Below are 8,029 nucleotides of genomic sequence, written 5' to 3'. Positions count from 1 at the left end.
GGGGGGAAAGTGAGGGGCTGATGTCAGGGGCTTAAGTGGAGAGCAAATGTTTTGAGAATGATGAGGCTAACAAATGTACAAATGTGCTTTACAAAATTGATGCATGTATGGATTGTGATAAGAGTTGTATGAGCCCCCAATAAAATGATTAAAAAAAAAGATTCCATGTTATCATCATATCCCACATTCAAAATTGTTTAGGTCCCTCTCTCCTCCCCTTTCCAGAAGAGATGAGGGAAGAAAAAAATAAAATAAACGTTGGCACTATGCATTGCTAATCTTGTTTTTGTTGTTCTAGTGGCATAAATCGCATCTTTTAAAATAAGTCTTATATTTGTACTGCCTCTTCCCTTCCCTTTCTGGTTATCGGCCCCTGACTCATGGGGACACTGCCATGCCCCCGCTGCCCTTTCCTCTACACAATTCCTTCTTTGAGATTAACCGGGAGGGGCTCAGGGTTACGTGCTCAGCTCTAACTGATAAATTGGAAGTTTGAATCTACCTAGAGGTACCTCAGAGGAAAGCCTTGATGATGCGCTTCAGACAAATCAGCCATTGAAAACCCAATGGCACAGGTCTACTCTGACCCACGGGAAGCCACCTGGCATCAAAATCAATTGTGCCGCAGGTACTCGGTTCCAGTCTCGGTCCTTGCTCCTGCTTTACTTTTCTCCTGAACACTGAGACTGTGAGCAGCCTGTATTTGAAATTGTCTCCTCTTATTTATTGTCTCTTTTGACATTGACTTGAGGGGAACTGGTTTGTTTTTTAGCTTTGCTTCTATGTGTTTACTTTGTATCCAACAGGTAAGCATTTGACAGCTGAACAATGAGTGGTTCACACCCCCCAGCTACTCTGAGGGAGAAAAGACCTGGCAGTCCACTGTCAGAAAGATTATACAGGCCTGCCCAATCAGAGCCAAAGTGACCCCCTCCATAGAAGTATGTGCTGCAGCGGACAACATTAAACCTACAGGTTGGGGAGAGGGGTCCCCCTGCCACACCCACATAGAGGCAAACCAAGAAGGAAAAAGAGAGAGTGATGGTCTAGACCTCATATCTGCACACCAGCCCGGAGGACGACACCCCTGCATGGAGCTGCTAAGTCACAGAAAGAACTGGAGGGCCAACAACAGCTTGAGACATGATGTCCCCTCACTGGAGCTTACGGCGACAGAGAACAATACTGTGGACACAGTGGGGAATTTGTCTGATCTGAACCCCACACCGTGGGGCAAACCAAGAAGGGAACATAACAGATCAGCAACAGGAGCAAAGCACAGCCACGAAGCCCCTGAGGAACCCCCCAAAATAGACTTCCGACTAGGAGGGATAGTTTCTGCAGTCCCCCAAAACCAGTTTGGAGATAGTCATAAAGGTCCATGGACAGACCTGGAATTATGTATGCTCTTTGGGGGTTTGGACTTTTTAAACTAGTTAATAGTATCCTTATCTATCTATCTATCTATCTATCTATCTATCTATCTATCTATCATCTATCTATCTATCTATCTATCTATCTATCTCTATCAATCTCTCTCTCTCTCTTTATTCAATCCTTTTGTTTTGTCTCCATTATTGCTGGTTTGCCTACCTACATAAGACAGCATGAGAAGCAAGCCTGAGGAGAAAGCAGCAGGACCTACAGCTCCGGAGGGCCTTTGTGGAAGGAGGAGGCAGGGGAAGGGAGCAGTGAGCAATCGATGCCATAGACGGAGACACAACCAGAGAAACAAAGTCAACAATGAGGAGGACATAGAGATCCAGAGGGTGTTGAAGCAGCAGCAATCTACCTGAGAGGAATTTCTAGGAAGCAGAAGAAGGGCCAGAATGATGGTGGGGCAGGAGGACGGTAAAAGGAAACAGAGGCAAGATCTAGGAAGCAAAGCTATGGATAGAGATATTAGCATAGGTGTGTACATATGTAAATACATTAATTCATAAAAATAGAGGTATTTGCCTATGTACATATATTTATATAGCAATACATTGAGGTAGTGGATGGACTTTGGGCCTCTGCTCAAGCCCTGCATCAACGCAAAAACACTTTGTTCTAACAACCTGGCATTCTGTGATGCTCACCCTCCCAGCATGATGAGTGAGGACAAAATGGGTGCATAAGCAAATATGGTGAGAAAGGCGGATGGTGTCTGGCTATCAAACAAAAGATATAGCGTCTGAAGTCTTAAAGGTTTGAAGTTAAACATGTGGCCATCTAGCAAGAAGCAACAAGCCCACATGGAAGAAGTACACCAGCGTGTGCGATCAAGGGGTTTTGATGGGATTGGGTGACTGGCATCAGAAGGCCCAAAACAATCAAACAAACAAACAAACAAAAAACATTGTTAAGAATGAGAGGGGTCAAAGCAGAGACTCAAAACCCATCTGTAGACAATGGGACATCCTCTCTCAGAAGGATCACAAGGAAGGGATGAGTCAACCAGGGCGCAGTATAGTACCAATGAAACACACAATATTCCTCTGGTTCCTTGAGGCTTGCTCACCCCCAACTATCATGACCCCACTCCTGCCTTTCACTGCAGGCTAGACTGGAGCATGTACACAGGTACAGATAAGAGATAGAGTTCACGGCACACAGAATCCAGGAACAGGAATGGGAATAGCAGTACCGGGAGGGTAGGGAGAAGGAAGGGGGAATTGATCGCAATGACCCACACATAACCACACCCACCCCTCCCCAGGGCAATGAACAACAGAAACTGTGGGGGAAGGGAGGCAGCAGTCGGTGTAAGATATGGAGATAATAATAATTCATAATTTATCAAGGGTTCACAAGGATAGGAGGGTGGGGAAGGGAGAGGAAAAAGAGGAGCTGATACCAAGGGCTCAATAGAAAGGAAATGTTTAGAAAAGAATGATGGCAATATATGTACAAACATGCTTGATACAATTGATGAATGAATTGGCATAAGAGCTGTAAGAGCTCCCAATAAAATGATTTTTTAATTTAAAAAGAAAGAAAGATACTGTAGCCGTAGGCACCCTAGTTGTGCTCTGCCATCGAGTGCTGCTGTGAGCCAGAATGCACTCGATGGCGGCAGGACACATCATCGGGTCATCATGCATGTAATGAGGCGTATGAAGAACCAGGCAACTCTCGTTTTGGGTTTGTGTGTGCTTTCATTAGGAATAAACAAGTGACGCACTTCTTCAGAACGGGAGACTGGAAATCGCCTGTCTTCAGTTTCACTCAGTTACATGGGGTCACCAAGAGTTGATGTCAACTCAAAGGCAGTTTATTTTTCCCTCAGTAAGGACTGAGGGAACGAAAGGACTCCCAAGAATCCGTGATGTTCTGTGAAAGTCATTAGGAGTCGGAGAGCAGGAAGTAGACCTGGGCAGCTCTCTTGATGGCTTTCCCCCTGAATGCTCTTTAATGTATTACTCTCCCCGAGGTATGTGCACATGAAACGAGTGTTCCCGAAGGTAACACAGTGGAATTCACATCCAGTTGATCTTCATCCATCTTGCCTTCCCTCTCCTTAACCTGGCTCTCGATAAAGCAGCCTCCTGGTGGCCTAGCCCAACTCCACTGGGGATTTTCCACAGAATTCAAGGTCTCTAGCGTATCTCAGACTTGGCTCCTTCAAACAAGTGTGGAGTGTGTTGTTATCACTCCGGAGCTCTAGTGGTTACATGGTGGGTAGCGAATTGCAAGGTCAGCAGTTTAAATCTGACAGGAGAGACATGCGGCTTTCTACTTTCACAAGAAGAAACCCACAAGGGGATGGTCCCCTCTGTCCTTCCAGGGTCACTCTGAGTCAGAACCAACTGGATGGCAGTGAACGTGGACGACAGAGTTCAAGGAAAGGAAGGTAGTTTTAAGACGCTTGGACTCCTGTGAAAGAGACTGTTTGTAGGTGAGGGTGTAAAGATTCTTTTCGGTGACAACGCACCTATCTTTAGATCTGCTAAGCCTGCCTGCCAACAGGGAGCAGCTAGTAAAGGTCAGTGAGCTCACAAGGAGGGGAAGGCCTGAGATGGGCTGATCCCGTCCTCAGATTTCCCTTTCCGAGCTGAACTGGCCTAGGGCTTTTCCCCTCATAGTCAATGATACCCCTTTTGTCTCCCTGGATGATCTTCAGTGGATTAACAGCTGTTTAAATGCATCAATATGATGACCTTCTGCCATTCATAAATCCCAGGGTTCTTTCCCCCAGATCATTTATGTCCTATTATTCAATGTTCTATCCGTAGCCTGGAGCCAGTACTGCCCCGTCCTCAGAGGCAGGTCGGATCATGGCCTATTTTCGGTGTATTCCTGTGGCACAGAGCCTTGTGGAGCATGGTGGTGAGTATTAATCTCACTGCCCTGGAGTCAGTTCTGACTGAGAGCCACCCTGTAGGGCCCATATGATAGCCTACCGTGAAACAGGACATTAACGATGCAAATTCCCCTTTACAATGTGATTACTGACACCCGATGGTTTCATAATCTAGATTTTACAGTTTACTATGCAATAGAAACTATGTAGTAGTTTTAAAAACAATTACAAATGACCCTTGGTATTCTTCAGAGGTCCGCCCTGAGTCATTTACCAATTCCCTAAATCACAGATACCATTCTAGAATAAATTCCTCCCATAAAATGCAGTCAAACGTCACTAAATTTTTTTAAATTGATCCCACAAGACCTTAATGATTCTATAAATAGAGAAGTGGAGTCATTTACCAAGCTAATAATATCAATTCCGTCTGGAAAATTTATTGGAATATTTTGTGAATTGCCTTTTCTTATTTCTATATATAACATATGGTAAATGCAGTCATAGCATGGGCCCAAGTCATGGGCAGAGTAGCATTCTCACTCAATAATTTCCAAACAAATATTTCTTTTTCTTTTTTTATAGGTTTAGCATTTCCTTCATCTGCATGCCAGCACGACTACCTGGGTGGTTTTGATTATTTGGATTTTGATGTTTCTTTGCATAGCAGGGCCTTGCTGCCTAAGTTCTTACTGCTTCACAGAAGGTGCTTGGATAGGGACATGAAAAAGAAGCATCTGGAAAGGAAGATGGTTGGCATGGGGTAGGTTTCAACCCAGCTAAGTGCCTCCTTCCTGGGACCCAGACTCTTCACAGTGTACAAGATTCAAATGTGTACCATATCCAAAGTCTAGTTATTATATTTTGTGAGCCCCTGGACTTGTTTGGCAATAGTTAAAGCTGTAACTGTTAAATCTATGATGCGCGACGATCTCACAGTGTGTGTATCTTTTACTTCTAACATAGTTTGTAGGTATACAGTCTTTTAATGAAAAGGAGGGAGGGAGACTGAGTGAGTGAGCCCAACTATGGGTAAAGAACTCGGCTGCTTGCGTTATGCTTTAGAGACATGACATCATTTCATTCTCTCAGCAACTTTATGAGGTATGCATATTACACCTATGTTTACAAGAAACTGGAGCTTGGGGAAGATATAAACTTGTCCAAAAGTATGCAGCTAATTGTTGCCTGGGAAATAATTCCAAGTATGATCTGCCTGAACCAAGCAAGTTGTTTTCACCAGAACCTCCTTACCCCAAATGTCTTTAGCTTGCAGCTGTAGTATCAAAGAGTTTAAACCAGTTCATAAATATTTATAGATTGAGACCTGTCCATCTCATTATTGCTCTAGAAAAGAGTGAAAATGAGGCACAAGTTGACAAAAAAAGACATGGTTGAATCAACTGCTTGATTAACAACTAATCTAACCCTTGATTCTTCTCTTCACTGAGACCTTTGTACTCCACTCATTGCTTGCTTTCAATAATGTGATCTCAAACATAGCCCTTTCCTAGTTGAGGTAGTTTATTGTGTCAACCTGGCCAATAAACACATGTGGTGTTAATTGAAGGGTGGAGGGATAAATGGTTCCATGAGGCTCGCCTTTCTAGTTCTCGGGTCTCTTGCTTTGTGATGGTCGGTTCAGGGTGCAGCTGCCTTAGTCAGTTCCCTGCTTCAGCTTGCAAAGCTCACTTCCTGCAAGCCATCTCCAAGGAGAAGCTGCATGGACCTACCCTGATGCAGCTCTGGGTGCTGGAGCAGCCATGTGGAGACCCCTGCCAGCACTGAAATACTTACACATTCACTGATTCGGCTTTCCTCCTACAGTTGGCATCATGGTGTGTGTTTTGTGAGATGGAGGAGGACTTTGTGGATTGGTGTCGGACATGGGCTAATGTGGGACTTGTGGGCTTGGGCAGCACTGGATTGGGATGTTTTCTTGATGTGCACTTACCCTTTATATAAAACTCTCTCTTATACATGAGTTTCTGTGGATTGGTTTCTCTAAAGTACCCAGACTAATACACTAGTCTTTCCTCTCCCAAGTACTGACACTGGCCGACATCATCTGTTACCATTCTGTCTCTCTCTCTAATGCCATTTCACAAGTGAGTGCCAGAGTCAGTCCCTCTACACCATCACCACCCTGCTCTAAAGCATCCCCCATCTTCGGGTGATTGCAAAGGTCTGATACTTAGCTGTTCTTTTATTCCCCTTACCAACTCCTGTCAGTTATTCAGGATATTCACGCCAACACCTTCAAATAACTCTTATTGTATTTCAGATAAACGTCATACCCATGCTCTGGGCAGTCCTCCTACAACTGTGTGTTGGTTAAGATTGAGTGACAACTTGACCATCGTGTAATGACAGAGTCTTCTGTGGTTTGAGGCAATGGAACATTCTTCAGGTGTCATTTTCTGAAATGATTTTCCTTTTATAAAAAGTTCTCTCTTAAAATAATAACAATTTATAAATTATCAAGAGTTTGTGAGGGAGAGAGGGTGGAGGAGGGAGGGGGAAAATGAGGAACTGATACCAAGGGCACAAGTTAAAAAAATGTTATCTCTTTGTAAATATCTCCCCCACTACAACTAAACATCACAAAGACAGATGCCTTCTCTATCTGGACATAGGTTCCCCCAAAATACTTGCTGAATGTTTCATGAATGAATGAAGGTTTAACACAAGAGCCCTGGTTGCACAGTGGTTTAAAGCTCTCCGCTGCTATCCAAAACATGGGCAGTTCAAATCCAGCAAGTGCTCTGTGGAAGAAAGATATGGCAGTGTGTGTCCATAAGACAGAGAGTACTGGGGAGACGATGACAGTAGTCAAATGATCAGTCTGACTCGAGCCATTAAAGCCTTGTCTTCTGACCTCCCTTCTGATATACTGTGTGCTTGATCTGGTTTTTAATATTTTCTGTGTATTTTTTCATACTGTGGTTTATCTTTGTTGTATTTTATCATTGTTGATTGCCTTCTTTCTTTTCTGTTATGTGTTTTTCTATGTTTTTCAGTATATGAAACCCAGGATAGATGAATCTATGAAGACAAGAACTAGGACAAGGGTTCCTAGAGGGTAAGAAGGGACAGGCGGGGGAGAGTAAGGGAGAGCTGCTATCAAGAATTTCAAAAAGGAAGAAAATGTTTTGAAACTTATTTTGGTAGCAATTGTAGAAGACTGATATGACTGAACTATGGAATGGTAAGGTGTCTTAATTAGCTCCTAATAAAAATGGTTGGGGCAGGGGGTGAGGGAAGAATTTACAATCTTGGAAACCTTGTCCTGTGGGGGCACTATGAGTCAGAATGAACTCAATTCAACAGTAATGAGCTTTTCTTTATTATTATTTTTAGTAAGTCCCATGACAATAATTAAAGATAATCTATAGAGTGTTATTTGAGGGAGCAATTTCATAGCAGGTTGTTTTCTTTTTTCTTTTAATAGCTCAGAGCCAGCGTATTCATAAAAATGTAGATAAATCACAACTAAACACCTCAAAGTCACTCCTTTTGTGGCTGCCCCGTGGAGAATAGTAGGCGTTTGGAACAAAGGGCATGGAAAGAGAAGAGGAAAGCCCAGGACCTTGGGTGTAAGCTCGCCCAGCACTGGAGTGATTGTTGAGACCTTGGGTGTAAGCTCGCCCAGCACTGGAGTGATTGTTGACACCTTGGGTGTAAGCTCGCCCAGCACTGGAGTGATTGTTGAGAGGAGGGCGTCTCAGGATTACTTATGAGGAA

This window comes from Echinops telfairi, unplaced genomic scaffold, assembly GCF_000313985.2.
Source record: "Echinops telfairi isolate 266 unplaced genomic scaffold, ASM31398v2 ScPeMD7_11;HRSCAF=52, whole genome shotgun sequence".
In the NCBI taxonomy this organism is placed as follows: Eukaryota; Metazoa; Chordata; class Mammalia; order Afrosoricida; family Tenrecidae; genus Echinops; species Echinops telfairi.
Note: the sequence above shows the minus strand (reverse complement) of the source record.